General features: G+C 39.0%; 1 non-coding gene across 1 annotated transcript; it reads right to left on the bottom strand.

Annotated features, from left to right (window-relative positions):
- Positions 1–16,254: 16,254 nt before the first annotated feature.
- Positions 16,255–16,361, bottom strand: LOC122905739. Its single transcript, XR_006384426.1, has one exon. It is a non-coding gene; the product is annotated as a U6 spliceosomal RNA (small nuclear RNA).
- Between the last annotated feature and the right edge of the window lie 6,899 nt (positions 16,362–23,260).

Raw genomic sequence — 23,260 nt, 5'->3', positions numbered from 1 at the left:
TATTTTAAAATATTTTATTTATTCATTTGACACAGAGAGAGAGAGAGTGAGCACAAGTAGACAGAGAGGCAGGCAGAGGAAGAGAGAGAGGGAGTAGCAGGCTCCTGGCTGAGTAGGGAGCCAGATGCAGGGCTCAATCTCAAGACCCTGGGATCATGACCTGAGCTAAAGGCAGACACTTAACCAACTGAGCCACCCAGGCTCCCCCATTTCTTCAATTTTAATCTCAGTTGTCCAAGACTTCTTGAGTATTTTGCTCTTGTTAATAATTTTTTGGTCCTTAAATATATTATTGGTAGAAGGATTCATAGGTTTGGAATTTAACAATGACAACTAGCATGTATTAAACCATTATGATGTGTCAGGAACAGAATAAGATGTTTATACAGATCATCTCATTTAATTCTTGACTTATTCTCAGTTTGCACATGAAGAAGCTGAGGCTGTGGAAGGTTCCATGGAAGTCAAGATCTGTAGCTACTAATAGTGAGAGAGAATGTGGACTCAGGCGGACTCTGAAGTCCAGCTGTCACCGTGCTACAGGACTGCCAATAAAACAGTTTAAGTAAATTGAGATTAGCCGCAAATTAGTCTTTCAGTTCCTTGCTCACAAAGGAGCAAGTTTTATTTATAGCCAGAAATTATCTGAAATGCTTGCTGGGCAGTAACAGCAATATTGCAATCAACTGTTGTGTGTATCTTCTGGAAAAGAGCTAGAGGAAAGGGAAGAAGGATGGGGAACGGAAGGATGGAGTCTAGCCTGTTACTGGGAAGCTTTTCAGCATACAAGGGACGGCACGAGAGCACTCCTTTCCTCTTCTTCCCAGAAACTCAGGCGGGATGGGAGGACTCTTCCTCTCAGAGAGGGATTAGAATACCAAGCCCAGTGGCTAAAGCTGACCCGCTGACAGCTGGCTAGAGGAAGTAAGAACAAATAAACCTCGGGGTAGAGTCTAACTATTACGTCAGAAGAACATTCTTGCGGTGCCTGGATGGCTCAGTGGGTTAAGCCTCTGCCTTTGGCTCAGGTCATGGTCTCAGGGTCCTGGGATGGAGCCCCGCATCGGGCTCTCTGCTCAGCAGGGAGCCCGCTTCCCCCCTTTCTTTCTGCCTGCCTCTCTGCCTACTTGTGATCTCTCTCTCTCCTCTCTCTCTGTCAAATAAATAAGTAAAATCTAAAAAAAAAAAAAAAAAAGAAAAAAAAAGAACAACATTCTTTAGGTGCAGTCACTTTACTGTAAAATGGATTATTTTTTTTCTTTGGACCCAGACTAGCACTTCTCTGGGCTATTTCCTAGATGTTCAATGCTGAGAGATGAAGTTGTCTCTGCCCTACCCCTGCAGCAGATATGAGTGGGGAAGGGGGGAAGATATGAGTGCCTCAAAGAAACTGTTATCTTCTATAGCTGGCAATGGATAGGAGAGAAAAAAAAAAAGAAAAGAAACTGAATCCTTTTCTTTCCAAAGGCTGGAGAGGATGGGGGAGGGAAGGCAGGCTATTGTAAAGTATTAGGTGAGCTTCAGCTGTGGAGTCAGCCCCAGGCTTTACCCAGGAAATGTGACACATCAAGAATGCAAGGGAATGGAGAACTTCATTTCTCCATTAGGAGCACTTGGCGTTTGGAAATTCTCTATTTCAAAAAGCATCAGCTTAGGAGAGGCCTGGCTGCTTTCTTCATTATCTTTGCAACACAGCCCATAATTTCCCTCTTATCCTTAAGGGAAGGTGACTTGCTCTTTCTCTCTCTTTCTCCTTGACTGTGTGCCAATACTCTGGCCTTCAGTAGATGGGCTTGAGGGCTATACAAAAAAATCCCTAACGAACTTTCAAACTCGTTTTTTTTTCTCCTGGAATGTGCTGAGGTGTCCACGGCTGCATGCCATGTCAGATAGAAGTGGTGTGATGATGACCCAGTTGGGTAGTGAATGGAGGATTCTCCACACCAGGTACCCGCCAGCCAACAGAACAGCAGGCTTGTCCCAGGGCAGCAGCAAGTTGCTCTGTAGGCCAATAGCAAGGCTGCGAAGTGGCCTGATGGGAGCAGGAGCCAGTCCCGACCGGAGTAAGCATTCTGATCCATTCTGGCACCCGAGAGCTGCCAGGCCTGCCGGGCCAGGGAGGCAGAACCCGCCCTCATTGCTGACATTGCAGGGCGGTCCTCACAAAGCCCTGCCTGTTGGCTCTGGCTCCAGGCAGAGACCTCCCACACCTACAGATACAACAGAGGGACATGAACGTGCATTAGAAACTAAGCAAATAACTTAAGGGATTTTTTTTTAACCCTTGTAGATCTAGACCCTGACCTTCTTTTATTCGACTTCAAGGTATGCAAATAGGACAGACACCTTGCGATACTTTTCCTGGGCAATGTGTGCTAAAATAGCTCCCGGCGTCTGTGGCTTTTGTGGTCTGAATCTTATTCAACTGTCAGTCAGTGAGCAGGAAGTACGCAAAATAACTTTTATGTGGAGTCAGGAGGGGTGTGTGTGTGTGTGTGTGTGTGTGTGTGTGTGTGTGTGTGGCTTTCACTGCCAGGAAGGGCATTATGGATGAGTGCTCACAGACTGAAGCCTGGGCTTCTCCCTTGCCTCCTGGCGCCCTTGACCTTATGCAAGCCTGAAGCCGGAAGTATCCTCGTAACAACCGCCAAACGGATACAGTGTGGCCCCACAGGGTTTCTTAAGAATTGTCATTTTTACATCTTTAATTTGGAAATGCCTCTTAAATCTGTTAGGCTAACTGAAAAGCCATGACACATTCACGTCATGATATCTAAATCAAGTACTTCACGATTGGATGCAAAGTGCTGAGTACTATAGCGCGTCATTGGCATTCAGTAAGCTCTGTTGAATTTCCCAGCAGATCCTTTTCTTACTCTCACATTCTGACTTTACATTTATTCCCCTCCACACCAAAAAAAAAAAAAAAAAAAAAAGAAAGAAAAAGAAAGAAAAAAACAAACAAAACCAGGACTGAATGTTTGAGTTACTATTATGTCTTACTTCCGAACCTAAGCTATTGGAATGGCTGCCTTTGCTGTGAGTGTTAAGAGGGAAGCAAAGGTAACGTCCACGTTCCTGTGTTCTCCCTCGGGGAAATGGTATTTAACATCTCATATTAACCAGCTGGTTCCAATCTACTTTGGAAGCCAATTTGTAGAAATAACCTCCACAAGTATTCATATATTCAGAAAACAAGTTTCCCTTTACCTTGGAAAATGAGAGCAGCCAAAAAAGAGTGGCTTTTGGACTGCTTCTTTCTCCTCTGTGTTAATGTTTCGATTGAGGAACCACATGACTCCCCAGAAGCTGGTGCAGAAAACAGCACAGGCAAGTGTTAGGACAGGGAAGCATGCAGCGAAGTATGGCTGGGAAAATGCTGGTCACCAACTGCTGTTCTTTGTCCCAGCTCCTGACTCCCTGATCCCTGGTGGGAAGGCACTCTCTCTCTCTCTAACTCCATTATTGTTGTTTTGTTGTTTTTTTTTGTTTTGTTTTGTTTTTGTTGTTGATGTTGTTTAAATCACAGAAAAGGGCTTTTCCCATCATGGTTTGCACATGGCATCTCAAAAACACCTTGTCTGGGTTCTCAGTATTCTGAAAGAGTAAGCATTCTGATCCCTTCCTTCTCTAAGCAGACGTTCCCAATAGTGTCTCCAGTCTCCAGACTCACTTCGTAGAGGTCCTAGATGTTGGACAATCTCTTGTATAGTGTTTAGGTTGAGGGACCACATTACTCTGAGAGGAGTGTCCTGATCACAGCCTTTGGTACACATTGCCCAACACAATTTGCCTTCGGCATGGCGGGGCCTTAGGCACTGTAGCTGTTGCACTGGGAGACAGTCACACACATGCCATGTGGACCGAGGAGATTTCCCAAGGAGTCCTTGTTTCTAGGTTAGAGATCATAACTAAGTACTGAAACCAAAGGCTGGATAGACACAAGGGAAAGAAACTTCCAGGAAATTTTTTAGAGAATAATTCTTGACAAATTCCTATCAGAGTAGCTATCAAATTTATAATGGTTTCATCACAAATCTCGTCTCTGGCTCCAAATGTTTCAGAAATGCAACTCCTTTAGCAGCATCAGGGGCCTGGGCACTTGACAGTGATTTGTTTATTTTTTAATGTGCTCCCCACCATAAGAATTTGCCATTGCTAATAATTATAAACCATAAGATATCAGTCACAGAGCAATTATAAGAAATAACCCAGAAGCTAGTTTTTATGTTGTCAGAAGAAGTAAGGAAATGTTAAAGCTTAATCTATCTGTGTGTAAGAAAGTCAGTGGCAGAACACACAAGTACAAATGACTCCGGTAAAGCAGCAAACCACAAGCGCTCAATCATGTACAGTGTGTATAACTCAACCCTAGTTTCACTTCTTAGTCTGAGATCAAGTTTCTTAAAGGAAATGTTCAGATACATGACGGGTAAGAAAGAAAGTCATCCCAGGCAGGAGGGTGGTTTTTATAGGCAAGAGGGTTGCTACCAGTATTATTAAGCAGCTGCTACTTAACAAGTCTTGTTCCTAGCACTTTGCATATCTGATTTGGCACACTCATCTCAGTAACTCTATAAAGTTGGTATAATTATCTCTGGATTTCAGATGCCTACCGTGGGGGAAGTTAGGTAAATTTTGCCAAGTTTCATGTGCAGTAAATGCCTTTGGAGAGGCCCAGACCATTCTGATTCCAGATCCCAGAGTGCATGCTTCTGTGTCCCTTCTTCTAGGTGAAGGTCAAAGGCACTCAATAAAGGGAAAATGAGATCCATGTAGGACTGCCGGGCAGCTTCTTGAATGAATGGAAAATCTCACTGCTGGGCTACACATGAATTCTACTCACCTTTAAACCAAGCCAATCCCCTGCGAAAAAACAAAAACAAAAACAAAAGAACCCTACTGCTGAGTATTCATACACCCAGTCCTGAAGTTCATGCAAACTCCAATTTCATCTTGTTTCACTGACCTTGCTTAGCTTCCTGTCACTGTCTTTTGCTTCCTTCCATTCCTCGGCTCCTGTCACACCTTTCCAGTTTCTCCAACCACGCCTTCCCTTACTAGGAGTTCTGCGATACTGATTTTTGTGTTTCAGCTTCTGCCTTTCATTCTTAGATGTATGGAATCTGTAGGACCACACAAATCTGTCATGGGAAAGACACTGTACTATGTTCAGAAAAGTATTTATGTCATTAGTAACTATCTGTACATTTTCCTAAAAGTTATTAAGCCATTGCTTTTAAACTTAGTAAAATCAAGGGTGCCTGGGGGCTCAGATGGTTAAGCGTCTGCCCTGAGTTCGGGTCATGATCTCTGGGGCTCTGGCCCCACCTGGAGCCCCACATCAGGTTCCAAGTGGAGTCCCACTTGGGGCACTGGCTCAACGGGGAGCCTGCTTCTCCCTCTGCCTCTCCCCCCTGTTCATACTCTCTCTCTCTGTCTCTCTCTCCCAGATGAATAAATAAAATCTTTTAAAAAAATTAAAAAATAAATGTGGTAAAATCATAATATTTAATTTTATTGATTTTATTATTTTTTTTTTTTTTTGTAAATCAGTAAATTTGGTTCCTTGTCAGTTTGATCACTTGGCAACTCAATTCTTTCCTCATTTCCCAGCTAGCAACTGAGAAGTGATGGCTAAACCAGACTCCGCCTCAGTGGCTTCCTTCTAAATATTAGACTGATTTCCAGGAGGTGGAAGAGGAATTCCAGAGGAATTCCTGCCCCTGGGGACAACATGGCAGAGGCAAGGGACACAAAGAGGCATTCCATCAGGTAGCTGGGAAGAGTGGGTCTAATTTTCTACAGGTCAGCAGGCTCTGAATAGTCTTGTTATTTTAGGAGAGACCTCAGGATGCTTTCATTCAGAAACAGGCAGAATTTAGAGGCATTTAAATCACTTAATTTCCTTTCCTTACAGGGGTCCTAGATGAATATGCTGGAAAGTAACAGTTTTAAAAGGAATGGTTTAACAACTTTTTTTTTCTTTTTTCTTTCTTTCTTTCTCTTTTCTTTCTTTTTTTTTAGAGGGGTAGAAAGAGAAAGAGAGAGCACAAGCATGGGGAAAGGCAGAGGGAGAGGAAGAGGGAATCTCAAGCCAACTCTGCCTTGATCTCATGAACCCTAAGTTCATGATCTGGGCTGAAATCAAGAATAAAACACTCAACCAACTGAGCCACACAGGAGCCCCAGGAATAGCTTAACAACTTGTTGAAAAATGTCCAAACACAGTTATCATGATTAAGTCTACTTTTCTGAACACAGTTAATATTTTGCATCTCAAATGGAAAATTTCAGTGTATACTGATTTTTGTTTCAAAATTTTATTTAAAAAAATTTTTTAAAGATTTTATTTATTTGACAGAGAAATAGAGAACACAAGTAGGCAAAGCAGCAGGCAGAGAGAGAGGGAGAAACAGCTCCCTGCTGAGCAGAGAGCATGATGTGGGGCTCAATCTTGGACAGAAATCATGAACTTAGCAGAAGGTAGATGCTTAACTGACTGAGCCACCCAGGCGCCCCTCAAAATTTTAAATATCATGTTGGATTACTATATCGTACACCTGAAACAAATGTAACACTGTATGTTAATGACACTGGAATTAAAATGTTTAAAAATTAAAAATATTTTCAGTTTGTTAACATTTTACCACCTAAATTTTAATATTCTTCAGATTTCTAACTTGTTTTCTTCTCTTTCTTTTATAATTTTACTCCATGATTAAATATCAAATTAATTTAAACACAAATTAATCACAAATCATCCAATCCATTAAAGTATTCCCTTCTAAATATCCTTGCTTCCTTCCTGTTGATTCAAGAAGTTTCACATTTTTAAATTGAAACTTTCTGCAACCTGCTACCCAAATTTCTGTTTCTGAAATTCTTGTTAGAAACCAATATGTCAGCATTTTATCTCTGATAGGATTCGTGGCTAATTCTGAGTTATTTCATATGATCTTTAAATTAAATTTAAAATTTTAATTTAATGAAAATGCAACTTAATTCTAATTGGGAAATCAATTTTAGTTAAACTCAGAATTTTCTGTGTTTTAAAATTTAAACTAGTCAAACTAAAAATCACTTGCTAGAAATGTAAAGGTTGCCATGTCATTTGAGGAATTGGCAAAAAAAAATACTAAATGTGCTTAAATTTTCAAAAAATAGTCACATACTGAATGCCAAAATTGTGATGGAAAAAGTGGTTCATATTGATACTTCCAGTGAATTCAGGATTTGCCACCCTTTAGCATTCAATTAGGATTACTTTATCAGGTGGCCAGCCAACTTTAGTTTAACAAATACACAAAAGAATATATTTGATGATAGGCAATCAAAATCAAATATTTTTATTAAAACACGGTAAAAACCGTAGTTTCTAAATTTTGGTCATTCTAAAAACTGATTCTTTCAAGAACAGGTTTCTAGTGGGTTTGCATGCCTTCATCTCCAAGATCCTGTAGTTAAAAATACCAACCAGAAACTCAATTATAATGGCAACATTCATTGTAAATAAACAGTGAGCCAGCGTTGTGCCAGAAACTCCACAGTAGTTGTCTTCCTTGGACCCAAACCACTTTTTGAGTTAGGTATTACCATTATTATTTTCTTTTTTTTTTTTTTAACAGTTATTTTACCATTTCAGTACATGGTATCTCCATTGATTTTTTTTTTTTTTAAGATTTTATTTATTTATTTGACAGAGAGAGATCACAAGTAGGCAGAGAGGCAGGCAGAGAGAGAGAGGAGGAAGCAGGCTCCCTGCTGAGCAGAGAGCCCGATGCGGGACTCGATCCCAGGACCCTGAGATCATGACCTGAGCCGAAGGCAGCGGCTTAACCCACTGAGCCACCCAGGCACCCCGACCATTATTATTTTCATTTTACACAGAAGGGACCTGAGGTTCGAAGAGATTAGTCACATAAATTGCCCAAGGGAGGCAGGATTTGGACTGCTTGTCTCAGAGGCCAGTTTGTGAAGCTGTGAAATGCAGGATGGAAACCATCCACCTCTGCCCTCGATCTGCAAGGTGGAGAGGAGGAAAGAGGATGCCCCACATCACTGCCTAAGTAGAAAGAGCTCAGCATCTGTGCAGATGTGGCATTGGGGGCAGCTAGTAATGGGGCTGGGAAGATTTCCAGCCACCTGTTGAGGGAGGGGGAGTGGCTATAGAAGTGACACAGGTGATGGGCGAGGCCAAGGCATCTAGCTGGTGTGGGTGCAGCTAGGCCCTGAACACAGTCACCTGACTGCTGGCCCCTGCCTCCGTTTCCCTTGTGAGGCCAGTATGTCTACTGGACACATAGGAATTGGCTATCACTCCTGAGGGCAGCCTGGAACTGGTTGCTCTCCGGAATCATGCCTGTCAGCCCTGCACGGCTGTCAGGAAAGTAAGAAGTTTTCTTGTCCTATAACTTACGAACATAAGACCGAAGGGTGTGTGCAGGTCCTAGCTCAGGGGATACAGCTCTAGGGGTCATCAGAACAAGAGGGATGCACATGGAATGGTTTTGACTGTCATCTAGCGAGCATTTGTTTGGGTAGAGCAGGATGAGATGTGTATGGGTTAACCTGTTGTATGAGCCTTAGCACTTTATTTATTATTTATTTATTTATTATTTATTAAAGATTTCACTTATTTATTTGACAGACAGAGATCACAAGTAGGCAGAGAGGCAGGCAGAGAGAGAGGAGGAAGCAGGCTCCCCGCTGAGCAGAGAGCCCAATGCAGGACTTGATCCCAGGACCCTGAGATCATGACCTGAGCCGAAGGCAGAGGCTTAACCCACTGAGCCACCCAGGCGCCCCAGCACATTATTTATACAAGCTAGCAAATACCAATCCTTCTCCTCTTCCTGGCACCTTCTATAACTTTCCCTAACCAGCCTGGAGTGAATATCCTGAATTTTTCTACTCCAGTGACAGACTTGGGTGTAACCAGGGGGTTGTTACCTACTCTGTCATACTCGCCACACACATACTACTTCCTTTTTCCAACTGCAGCTTCCGGAAGAACAGGGCTGAAGAAGGAAGAGAAAGGGGACTAGGAAGGTTTCCTTTTCTTTCTCCTTGAGATGACATGATACCATATCTATCAGATTATTTTTCTTTTCCAATCTTTCATCTCCTATCCTTCTCTGACTGAATGTCTCTAGTTAATGAGATGGCAAGTTTATATAGTTTATTTTTTAAAGTTTACAATTCAGGGGTTTTTAATACATTTACAAAGTTGTATAACCATTGCCACTATCTAAAAACAAAATATTATCACAACCCTAAAAAGAAATTCTGTTTCTAGAAGTTCACGTTCTCCTCCCCTCCCAAGCCCCAAGCAATGACTAATCTATTTTCTGTTGCTATATCTTTGCCTTATTCTGGACATTTCATAAAAATAGAATCATAACATGTGACCCTTTGTATCTGGTTTCTTTTACTTGGCATGATGTTTTCTATGTTCATCTATGTTGTAGCCTGTATCAGTATTTCATTCCTTTGTATGGCTAAATGATATTCCACTGTATGAATACACAGTGTACAATGTTTATCCATTTATCAGTTAATGGAAATTTCAGTTGTTTCCACCTTTTGGCTACTGCTGCTATAATCCTTCATGTATGGGATTGTGTGGATGTGATTTCATCTCTCTTAGGTAGCACCTAGGAGTGGGATCGTTGGGTCATATGGCACTCCATGTTTAAGTTTCTGAGGAGCTACAAAATTATTTTCCCCAGGAGCTACACCATCTTGCATTCCCCCTAACAATGGTAACAATGGTAACTAACAATTATTAGTGTGTTATGTAAAAAATGAAAAGAAACTCTGTTAGTGACTACAAGACCAGAAATGAGACGGTGTTGCTTAAAAGGTGATGTAAGAAAGCATTTCGATTAATTGCATCTAAGTGTACAAAGTGTGATTTATACAGGCAACACTGAGCTAGGACATGCAAGAACAAAAAACTAAAAGAAAGGATATCCTGAAATATTCAAGGAAGCTTCCTATCAACCTGAGAGATGACAATAGGGGGTTGCGAGGAAGAGAGAATTTAAATGCTTGTAAACTATTTTTGTTTTGTCGAAGTTCCTTGGGTTAATAAAGGAAATCTGTGTAAATGATGGAGATCTCTGATCCATTTAGGAAATGGAAAACAATGTCCAATGATAAGAGTTGTGCAGATCCAAACTGACACAGAAGTGTTGGAAAATTCCATCACCATTTGAATTTTTACCCTCTCTAAGACTGTGGCAGAACATCTACTGCTAACATTTAGTCAGTGGAACACTGAATTGGAATGATGTAATCAAATACCATTACTCAAATTTTTACCCCCATACCCAGGAGGAACAGTCTTTCAGAGGTATTTTATTCATAGATAGAATCACCTGGAAAAGAAATGGTTTCTGAGGTAACTATGAAGAGGCTTGTTTTGATTAGAATTACTTATTTGGGCAGCTCCAGGGCATTAATCTTGTTCTCAGGATATTCAGCATAAAGTCCCCAGAAGTTCGTAAGAATTAAGTCAGACGTATGATCACCCAGAACAGAATTAGGCCCCCAGTAAGACCAGGGATGGTCTATAGGATGGCAGTTGGGTTTCTGGCTCTCAACCATGAAGATGAGGAACAACTTGGAAGACTTTCTAGTTATTTTCTGGCCAGTTTTAGATCTGTCACACCAGCTTTATATGAGACTTTTATAAAAGTCCATTATATTTTGACTCACTACCCACATTTGTTGAGATTGGATTTCACTACAAGTTAGGGTCCTAGAATACCAATGGCTTAAATAAGATTGAACTTTCTTTCAAGTAAAGTTCAGAGGTGTGCAATGCAGGGTTCATAAGGCAGCAGTGATCCATGGTGAGCCCACTGATCAGGGACTCAGCCTTATCCCAGCTCACCAGGTTACCTTCACGTGTGTGTGCCCTTCTCGTCAGGTGCTGATGTCACATCTGTGTTCCAGGAAACAGTAAGGAGGAAGGGTGAAAGACACCAGCAGGTGTGCCGGAGCTCATTCATAAGGAGTATGAGAGAAGCTGTCAGAGGAAATGTCCACTTACATATCATTGGCCAAAACACCATCATAAGCATATGACCACCCCAAACCACAACAGAGTCTGGGAAATGCAGTTTTGATGTCCTAAACCATTTGCCCAGCAAAGAAATGGACGTTTCCATTTTTGGTAATTTATCTCAATTACCATGAAGTAAAGGGAAAACACACATTGGAGGCAAACTACAGTAACTCTCATGCCACATTTTGGAAGTAAAGTGTTAGTCTGGGTTGTGTAATGTAATTTTTCCTCATGTCCCTACATTTGAGCTCCAGTGTTGCCTCCTGCTTCCATTGTAACTGGCTTCATATTGGTTAAGGAGTAACTTGAAGATCCTGAGGGCTCTGGCTGTGGAGTCGGGAACTAGAGAGGGGTGCACTAAATGGAATGATCTCCGTGTAATGAGGTTCTCGCTCGGTATCACACTACTACTTTTGAATGGTGTGCTTACCACCTGTGTACTCTTCCTGTGATTATGGGCTTTAGTTATTGAACCTTAAACAAATTACAAATCTAACTACTCACAAATCATCTTTCCACATAGATTCCTAACTTTGTTGTTTGTATTTACATGACAGTCATCTCTACATCACTGTTAATACTTGGGCTACTCTGCTCTGGACCTTTTGAAGCAGAAATGGTTCTTTTTTGTTAGATGTTAGAACTGAGTGAATAAGCCTTCCCTCAGTGGAGAGAGGGAGAGAAACTTTCGATCATTAAAATTCACCAATGGTTTAATGGATCATTAAAAGGAAATCTCTGTGGCCAGAGAGTTGGAAATCATGTTGTTTAAAATTGGAAGGGGAGGTGAACCATGAGAGACTATGGACTCTGAAAAACAGTCTGAGGGGTTTGAAGTGGCGGGGGGGTGGGAGGTTGGGGTACCAGGTGGTGGGTATTATAGAGGGCACAGCTTGCATGGAGCACTGGGTGTGGTGAAAAAATAATGAATACTGTTTTTCTGAAAATAAATAAATTGGGAAAAAAAAAATATGGGACTATAGGGGCACCTGGGTGGCTTGGTGGGTTAAAGCCTCTGGCTTCGGCTCAAGTCATGATCCCAGGGTCGTGAGATCGAGCCCCCAAGTAGGGCTCTCTGCTCGGCAGGGAGCCTCCTTCCTCCTCTCTCTCTGCCTGCCTCTCTGCCTACTTGTGATCTCTGTCAAATAAATAAATACAATCTTAAAAAAAATAAAATATGGGACTATAGCTAAAAATACTGTATGGTATATTTTAGAGTTGTTAAAAGAATAGATCTTAAAAGTTCTCATCACAAGAAAAAAAAAGTATGTATGGCAATGGATGTTAATGATATATTATGGTGGTCATTTTGCAATACATGTACATACCAAATGACTATGTTGTACATCTAAGACTAATGGAGTGTTATATGCCAATTATATCTAAATCAAAAAGAAATGAAATGAAATGTGGGAACATAATTACAGGAAATATGATAATGAAACATCATAAATGTTGAAAGGAAATCTTGCTTCAGGTGCAGATTAAAGTAGGCCACCAAGCTAAAGAGAAGAAAAATAGTCCATTTAAACTATATAAATGTAAGAAAGATAGATATTTTAGGAGCAGAATTATCCTTAAAAGTTATCCATCCAAATCTTTCTATTTTATCAGGTCACTGAGATGCAGGGAAGTGAGCTGGAAACACTCATGAAATTAATTACAAACCTCTTGAGAAAATGATTTCAATTTTTGCCACTACTGAATAAGAGTCACCTATAAAGGTAAGATTTTGGTCAGATTCTCACAAGGAGATACAAATAATTTAAAATAATGTAAATTATTCATAAATGGGGAAAGTTATTAATGTAAATCTTGGAGCAAATCCTTAAACTCCTAAAAAGGAGGGGAAAGAATTATTCATCAAAATGACATAGTTCAGAGGATGAAATTAACATTTAAATATAATATTATCTTATTTGTGTATTTAAAAGAGCCAGTCAGTATTCAAGTATGGCTACCTGACTACTTAAATTTAAATACAAAACAAAACAAAAACAAATTTTACCTTCATCATTTATTTCCTACACTTTCAGTTTTCCATGTTTTGATGGGAAAGATATCAATTTTGGGGTTAAAATCAAATGAGGACACACCAACCTGACCACCAGGACTTCTATATTTAACAATTATAGGTTGTATTTAGTTCCATTTTCTTTCCATTAGCTGCTTCTTTTCAATATATTTTCCCAAAAGAGCACTTTAAAAATATTTTCCCTGCTTCTTGCTTTGATTGGGTGAGAGAAGAAATCAATCACTGTGATTTACTTAAACAGACCACAGAAAATTTAACCATGAAGGAAAAATAATTGCTGACTTTTTATCATTTCTGCATCTTCCACAAAACGTGGAGAAAGTCAATACTGATTCCTGTCATTGCTTTTTATCCCTGATCATTATGCTCAGAAAACTTAAGCCAGAGCACTGAAGAGGTAGTTCCCGGTTCTTTTGAAAGGCGCCTCTGTCATTTTGCTGCTGTGGATATTGATCTGACCTTTAAATTTCTAAGTTGAAATGGAAGCCTTTATCAAGAGTTATTACTATAAGGTGATATTAAGACATAATAGTCTTTAAAATGTATTACCACTTTCTTAACAAATGTTACCAGGATGGGAAAATAAAAGAAGAAACAAACACATTAAAAAAAAAAAAAAAAGAACAGAGGGCATTCTCTAGGATTTGTGGCTGGTTCATTCATTCTCCGCCCCCCCCCTTTTTTTCCTTCCTTCCTTCTTTGTAATTAATTACTGAAAATCTGTTACTTAATGATTTTATAATATCAGTACATGCTCTGGCCACATCTTAAATGCTTGAAAGGATTAACATGAAGAACGGGCTGGCAACTTGCTTAACTCATTTAAAAGACAGCAAGTGGGTAGGGTTATGGACATTGGGGAGGGTATGTGCTTTTGGGTAAATTGGAAGGGGAGATGAACCATGAGAGACTATGGACTCTGAAAAACAATCTGAGGGGTTTGAAGTGGCGGGGGGGTGGGAGGTTGGGGTACCAGGTGGTGGGTATTATAGAGGGCACAGCTTGCATGGAGCACTGAGTGTGGTGAAAAAATAATACTGTTTTTCTGAAAATAAATAAATTGGAAAAAAAATAAAATAAAAGACAGCAAGTGCTATAGGGAAAAAAAACACAAAAATGAACGTTAACTGGTTTTTAAAGTTAAATTTCTGTTGAGCTATTATAAATTAGTTGAGCTAATTCTTCAATAGAGAAGGGCCATCCATCTTCATGTGGCTAAGTTTAGAGAGAAAAGTTGAGTTATATTGATTTTTGCAATAGATGTGTGTAGAGGAGGCTTATTTTACTTTGTCTTGAGAACCTTTTCCACAGAATCATCATGAGAACTCAGAATTAAAATCCAGTCTGTCCATTACACATAGATGAAAAAAAATCACAAAATCTCTGTTATCAATTAGATTTGGGGTACATATGTTTCATTGTAAGCATCCTGGACCCAGAACCTTTCTAGACACTTTGGATAAAACCTTCTCAGCTGGCTTACTCATTGACTTTATATACAAAAATGCAAGAAACATGACATTCTTGGCGGATGGGTTCAATTATCTCCTTTAAACTTGTTCTTTCCCACTGACTCTGTTCTAACAGGTGTTTTTGTCTTTATTATTTATGAATAAGGTTATATGGCATCATGGATATTGAGTCTCTCTCTCTCCCTCTCTCTGGAGCTTGAATTATTGCCTAATAGGGAATTATGAAATTATATGGATTATTTCAGGTCTCAGAAATGTTTCTCCCTGAGCTCACTTGCTTCTTCCTCCATCTGTTCCTTACACAAAAGAAGAAACAGCCCAGAGGATTTCAGACTTAAACTGTCTCTCTGAAACATTCCTATGGCAGTCTCTTCAAGTTGGAAAAAATATGAATCTTTTAACTGGAGTTTGCCCTCACTGATAAACACAGGATTCTTCGTTTTTCCTTTGTGGGGGTTGCTGCTCAGATAAATCTTTCTTTGTTGCATTGGTTTTAATGACTAATTTTTGTTTGAATCTTTTTCTCTCTAAAAAGTAATAAATGCATAGGATAAAAACTTCAAGCACTATATAGTTTGTTCCCTTCTACTCCCTGAGATTCAGTCCTTTAGCTTATTCCCTGAGAAGGATGTGTCTAAATCTTCCTATTACATGGAGAAAAAATTCCATTTCTCTGGAGTGCCTGAGTGACTCAGCTGGCTAAGCATCCGACTCTTGATATCAGCTCAGGTATTGACCTCAGTGTCCTGAGTTCCAGCCCTGCGTTGGGCTCCATGCTGGGCACGGAGCCTACTTAAAAAACAACGCTCATGATCTCTACCCTATCTCTTTTATTTGTTTTTTTCTTCCTGCTCCAGGCACACACCCTCTTCTCCAGCCATATCCACTATCAATTTCTTTCTTTTTAAAAATATATGAGGTATCTTTGACATATAAAAATTAAAAATAATTCAGGTGTACAACTTGACTTTTTTTAAAGGAAGTTCTACATTTAACATGAGGCTTGAACTCACAACCCTAAGCAAGAGTCCCATGATCTACCAGCTGAGCCAGCCAGATGTCTCTCAGTGCCTTGATATCAAGTATGCATTGTGAAAAGATCACCACAATCAAGCTAAATAACCTATCTATCCCCTCTACAAAGTAACCATTTTGTGCGCAGAGGGAGGGGGTGTGATTTAATTCAAGATCCACCTTCTTAGCAAATTTCAAGTGTATTATATAGTATTGTTAACTATGGTCACTATGCTGTATGTTGTATCTCCAGTACTCTTTCATCTTGCCTAACTGAAACTTTGTACCCTCTGACCAATACCTCCTCATTTCTTTCCCTCCTGGCAACAGCCATTCTACTGTCTGCTTCCCTGAATTTGACTACGTTAGACCGCACATAGAAGTGAGATCATGCAGTGCTTGTGTTTCTGTGCTGGCTTATGCTCTGGTGGTCGCCTCTGTATTTGGGAAGCCCTTCATTCTCCTGCAAAGTTTGCTTAGCCTTCCAGGCCCTGCTCAGGTTTTCATGACCACTTCCTTGTATTTGCCTCACCTATCAGTCTCCACCACTAAACTGTAAGATCTAAGAAGGAGGAAGTTAAGAAACCCGGGCTCTAGATTCAGCTCAGCCATCACTAGCTGTGTGTAGCAGGGAAAAATGGTAAGCCTCTCAGTGCCTCCATTTTCTCAACTGCTACATTTTGGGGGGAGTCATCCTTGTGCAAGGGCCACGCTAATCTTCTCTGTATCATCCCAGTGTTAATATATGTGCTGCTGAATGGAGCACTGATTGACTACATTTCTTTTTAATTTTTTAAAAAGATTTTTATTTATTTATTTGACAGAGATCACAAGTAGGCAGAGAAGCAGGCAGAGAGAAAGGAGGAAGCAGGCTCCCCACCAAGCATAGAGCCCGATGTGGGGCTCGATGCCAGGACACTGGGATCATGATCTGAGCTGAAGGCAGAGGCTTTAACCCACTGAGCCACCCAGGCACCCCTTGACTACATTTTTAAAAAACAAGCAGCCACGTGTTAAAAGACAAGAAGAAAGAGTAAATCTTTCTGCCTCTGTGTTCTTAAAGTAGGGAGACAGATCTCTCTTCCCTCTGTAAATGAAAAGAAATATTTCAAGTAAATATGATGATTGTCCCCTAAGAAATGTAAGTTTAGTAGAAAAATAATGTTTATTGAAATATATGAACACTGGGAACTATAGATCTAAGTGATTAATATGAAATCCCAAGTTTCGTGGGCTATTTAGTTAATGGACTAAGACCTTCCATTCAAGCAGATGACTTGTAAGTTGGTTGAATTCATGAACTTTTATTGGTAGTCTTTCAAGTTCAGTAAAATCCTTTAAAATTTCTTAAATAAAATCCTTAAAAATATTGTTTATAACGTAAGCTATGTTTCATGCCCTCTTAAGGAGAGATTATGAGGAGCTTGTGACCTTATTTGAACAGTTAAAATACTCAGTATATAATCATCAAGATGCCTTTCTAGGAAAGAATTTCACTTAAATCCAGTTAAAGTAGACTTTAATATTCATAAGAGGATAGAATTATTATCCGGATAAATCTATTATGCAGAGTGTGGTAGCAAGAATTAAATAAAGCCCAGGAGAATAATATTTTAATGGAAAATTTTCCTTCAAGAACTGGAAATAAAAATAGGAATAATTTAACCTTTCAGGTCATGGAAGTGAGTTTATAAAATTCTCAGGCCACAAATGTTAAGGTAATTCACAGAGCAAGATAAAATTAAAAGAATCATTAAAATTTTTATACAAATAATTTTGAAACCCTAAATAAATTCTGAAAAATATACCACAATTCATCAAAAAGATTGAAAAAAATTAGCAGACAGATTTCCAATGAAGAAATAGAAAACATACAAAGTTGCTTCTGTTCCTTCAAATGTTTTCCCAGGGGAATTCCACAAAATCTTTAGAGAGCATGTAATTCAATGTTATTTAAATGGTTTTAGATCATAGGGGAAAAAAGTCCCTAAGTACATTTTATGAAACAAATATAATATTCAATATTATAAACTGTTAAGTCATCATTTGATAGATTCAAGGGGAAACAGCATATGATCATCATTAATAATCCCCCCCAAAAAACACTGAGCTGGCAGCATATTTTATGGAAAAACTCAAGAAGCATTCCATTGACATCAAGAAAAATTAAATAGTGTTCACTGTCGCATTACAGTGGACTAAAACATCAACCACTGAGCTTTTAAGAAAGTAAAAAGAAATGAGAGGTTTTGACATTAAAAGGCGTTGAGAGGCAGAGAGAAAGAGTGAGCGGGAGCAGTGGTAGGGACAGAGGGAGAAGCAGACTCCTTGCTGAGCAGGGAGACAGACTCAGGGCTTCACCAGGACCCTGGGATCATGACCTGAGTTGAAGGCAGATGTTTAGTTGGCTGAGCACCCCAGGTGCCCCTATCCGGTTCATTTTGAAAAATGAACATACCTCAAGCATATACTAAGATAAATTATTCCAAATGAATAGTGTTTAAATGTAAAAAATAAAACAATAAAAATACAATATAAAAACTTGAGTAAACTCCTATAAAGAAGGGAGATCTAATTACAGACTCAAATCCATAAACCATAAAACAAGAATATAAAATCCAGCCACATTAAAAAATAACTTCTGCATGAGGTAAACTATTATAAACAAATATTAAAGACAAGTGATAAACTGGGAAAAATTACTTGTAACTCATATTACAAAGGAAAGGCTCACCTTCCTTTTACATAAAAACATCCTTGAAATAAGTAAGAAAAAATATGAAAAAAAAAAATAGACCAGGGGGGCGCCTGGGTGGCTCAGTGGGTTAAGCCACTGCCTTCGGCTCTGGTCATGATCTCAGGGTCTTGGGATCGAGTCCCGCATCGGGCTCTCTGCTCAGCGGGGAGCCTGCTTCCTCCTCTCTCTCTCTCTCTGCCTGCCTTTCTGCCTCTCGCTGTCAAATAAATAAATAAAATCTTTAAAAAAAAAAAAAATAGACCAGGGAGGGGATGAACAGACAGTTCAAAATAGGCAATATAAACAACCTTTAGATTTGTGAAAAGATACTCATCAGCACTCATAATAAGAAAAATGCTAATTCAAACATTGCCACATTTGTAGTTTCAAAACATGGCCCCAGAATTATCAAGTATTCCTCCCATGAACAGGTGCACATTCTGTTGAATCTGATGTCTGTAATTTTCTGACCTACAGACTCTAGCCCATATGAGAAACAGAGCAGACTGTGTAACAGAAGTGTTGCTGTGATAATATGGTGGTTTGTACTACCTGTCTCTTTCTCAGAGAACCCAACCACCATATTATGAGGAAGGATAAGCCCCCCAGCAGACAGGAAGCAACAGCTAGCACCAAACTGCCAGTCAGTGAATATGCCAATGTGGAGAGAGACTCTTCAGCTTTAGGTGAGCTGTCCTAGATAACACTGCATGGAGAAGACACGAGCTGTCTTTATTAAGTTCTGCCGAGATTAAAGATTTGTGAGCAGATTAAATGATTGTTTCATTTTAAGCCATTAAGGACTAATTCAGGATGGTCTTTTGAAATTGGTAAGGAAGAAGTAAAACTTTCACTATTTGAAGATAACATGATACTATATATAGTAAACCCTAAAGGCTCCACCAGAAAACTACTAGAACTGAATTTAAGAACTTACTAGAACTTACTGAATGAATTCAGTAAGGTCACAGGATACAAAATCAATATACAGAAATATATTGCACTTTATATACGAACAATGGAGTAGCACAAAGATAAATTAAGAAAACAATACCATTTCTAATTTTGCCAAAAATAATAAAATGCTTAGGAATAAATGTAACCGAGGAGATGAAAGACTTGTACTATGAAACACCAAAACTCTAAAATTATATTGATGAAAGAAGTTGAAGATGACACAAACAAATGGAAAGATATCCCCTGCTCATGGATTGTAAGAACAAATATAGTTAAAATGTCCATACTACCCAAGGCAATCTACAAATTCAACGCAATCCCTATCAAAATTCCAGCAGCATTTTTCACAGAACTAAAACAAATAATGCTATAACTTGTATGGAAACAGAAAAGACCCCCAAATAGCCACAGCAATCTCGAAAAAAAAGAAGAAAACTAGAAATATGATAATCCCAGATTCCAACATATACTATAAAGCTATAGTAATCAAAAGAGTATGCTACTGGCCCAAAAATAGAAACATAGATCAATGGAAAAGAATAGAGATCCCAGAAATAAACCCCTGATTATATGGTCAATTAATCTTTGACAAAATAGGCAGGAATGTGCAATGGGAAAAAGACGCTCTCTTCAGCAAATGGTGTCAATATCAATATGTCAGTAGATAATATCTATAATATCAATAGAGTCAGATGTCAGATGTCAATAGATAATATATTTTATTATATTAGATATATTATATATAACATATATTATATTTTATATAATATATATAACATATATATGCTATATAATATATATAGCATATTTATATGTTATATAAATATATATAACATATATATGTTTATACATATATATAATATATATAACATATATTATATGTTATATAAATATATATATATAAACAGAGTCAGATGTCAATAGAAAATATCAAAAATTGGAAAATCTAGAACTGACTGCATAAGGCTATTATTTAGAGATAATAGCATTTAGAGAAGTAACTACTACAAGAAATAGGAAAATAATTAAAGGATGATTGTCTGTGGAGACAGGAGAGAGGACAGAAAAGATTAGTGAAGGATCCTCTGCTTTAGATTTCAGTACTTAGGTAGCTCAGTTGATAAAAGGGTCACAATCAGGAAGGAAATTCTCCCCATTTCACTTTAGGAGGCTGAAAGTCTTTCTTGAGGCTTAACGGTGAGAATTACCGCGTCCACCCTGATCAGCAGCTGGGTACTTCCAGTCACCTGGTGCAATCAGTCTGCTCTGTGCAGCTGTGAAATGCAGTCTGTTTGAGGAACGTGTGTGTGCTGGCTTCCTGGGTCATAAACTGCTGAGTAACTTCCTTCACTGCTAAATTTTTTAATTCTTCTCTCTTTCTTTCCCCGATATCCCTCTCTCCAGGTTCTTGTTCTGTTATCTCTTTATAACTCCCAATTTATAAACCTGAAACTCACCAGCGATTTTTCTTGTGAAAGAGTTTGATGTGTTTCTGAAGGAAAACACTGGAGCAATTTGGATTGAATTCTTGGAATTCTTAGAATCTGGTACTGATTCTTGGAATCTCTTGCCCTAGTGTGTAGTGGAATATTTGGCAAAGTCCAGGGGTATCTCCAGAACAGCAAAGTTCTTCAGAGTGGGTTTTGTCTTCTGAAGGGAGACACTAAGTGATGTCCCTACACGATGGACATTCTGGAATGATGATAGTGGACCAGAGACATCCGAGACTTGTATGTTCTATCCAGCTATGTGGGTCCACTGTTTGGATCTACAAGTATCAGCCATCAGCCTGACATATCATGCTGTTCAAGGGGGGAAAGACATAAACTTATTTTGCAGAACATTGTGGCAGTTTTGGTGTGACCAATCATCTTGGTGTTCCTGGGACCATCACAGTTTTAATGCTGAGAGCCCTATATTCCAGGAGGCCTCTCAGTCCCCCAAACACTGGGGGTAGTTGATCACGTTATGGTTAAGGGGTCTAGGGTAAAGCCAACTGCCTTGAATAAAATCCCAGCTCCATCACTTACTAGCTGTGTGACTTTGTCTTAATCACTTACTCCCACTTGTTCTTAATTGCCTTATATGAAAATGGGGATAACATTAGTACCTAATTGCAGGGATTGTAATAGTAAATAACTTAAGACATGTAAAGAACTCAAAATGGTGCCCGGCCTATGGCAAGCATTCAGTAAAATCACCTAGTAGCACTCAATAGATATATTTTTTTATTTTTTTAACTCTATAAAAGATTTTATTTATTTATTTATTTATCAGAGAGAGAGAGAGAAGAGAGCACAAGCAGGGGGAGCAGATTATAAATGTTGCTTTTTAAAATGTTGGAGGCAAAACTAAGGTGTAGGGAAGAGCAGGGGAAAAGACAGGGTCCAAGAAAGGCACTGGTTTCTTTCTGGTAATAATAATGGTTTGTAAAAGGAGTGAGTGCTGGGATCCTAGAAATGTACGAATACGAATACGGTTCCATAGACTTGTGCCAGTGTGAGTGTGAGTGTGTGCACGTGCGTGTGCATGCTGGGGCAGACATTTCCTAATATAAGTTCACAACACAATCCAAAGTTTCTGTATGTGTCCTTTGTAGTAACACTGCAGCCAGGAAAAAGGAGCGAGATGTGGTCGCAGTGGAAAGTTTAGATGTGGGAGAAGACCCTGCTGTGTGTGCAGCCCAGAAGGGTGATGACAATGTTGCTAAAGTCCCCATGGAAAGACTGTGGCCCGAGTGCTTGACCCCACCACAAGCTCTGTTGGCACTGTGGGGCTCCTATGTGATACAGTGTGACTCATCTGACTTTCAGTTCCTTGATCTGTTAAGAGGACTAATAAAGGAGGTAGTGATTCTGTTGTAACATATAATAAATTAGAATAAAAGAATTTACATGCACAATAAAGTAGAATATTCTTGTTGAGAGGGCTACAGGGTTGACATATATAACATAAAAAAAAAATAGTGTCATCAGTATTGCCCTAGGTATTTAAGATCTATTTTCTAAACTTTGTTCTTCATTTCATGTTGTTTTATTCAAGCACTGATTTGGTACTGATGCATGTTATTATATTATATTATATTATTATTCCTTAAAAGTTCTAATTCACGAGATTCAAACTTCCTTCTAAAATCCATACCAGAGAAGTGAATAATTGGATGCTAGTAACTTAGTCTTCCTATACCTTTTTCTATAAATAAGTAATAAGTAAATATTGAGAAAATAGCAAAAACAGTACAAACATACTTGTATGGGGCTATGTCTCCTTTGACCTTCATATTCTTTCACAGAAGATTTTATCCTTCAACACACAATAACAGGCACCCGTACAGCTAACATGTGTTAAACGATAAAATATGAACACTGATTGTACATGGATCATACTTATTTAATGCTGACAAGATCCCTTTTAGGTTATTATCATGATGATTCCAGTTTCACAAATGAAGAAACCATGACTCGGTGAATTTAAGTCATTGGGACAAGGCTACACAGTTAACTACAATTTATAACCAGCTTTTAAATCCTCATCTGATTTCTACCAAGAGAAAGAAGAAAATAATAACCTGAGAAGATTTGCATGCGTGTCTTCCTGGTAACCAGCTCACCGCATAGCTAAGTATGTGCCTGTAAGGAATGCGCTTCATTCCAGATATTACCTAAAACATTAGAAAGATTTTTTTTTTCTTAGAGCTAGAAAGGACTTGAAAAAAATGTTTTCTAAATCAGCTGTTATATATTTGCTACAAAGAGGAGTGCTGATACACACCTATTTCATATTACCATTAAATCTTAAGTCCCCTGCTTGGAATTGGAAAGAATTGCTCTGTTCTGACATTTCGGATCGTGAGAAAGCAGTGAGCTCATGTAGCGTCCTCCATCTGCCTCCCTGGTCCAGATGCTTCTGTTCTCCCATACATTTCCACCATCTTCCCTCACTCGACACACACCCGGCCTCCCGTGCTTCCA

This window comes from Neovison vison, chromosome 4, assembly GCF_020171115.1.
Source record: "Neovison vison isolate M4711 chromosome 4, ASM_NN_V1, whole genome shotgun sequence".
Taxonomy (NCBI): Eukaryota; Metazoa; Chordata; class Mammalia; order Carnivora; family Mustelidae; genus Neogale; species Neogale vison.
Note: the sequence above shows the minus strand (reverse complement) of the source record. Positions and strands in the feature narration are given on the sequence as shown.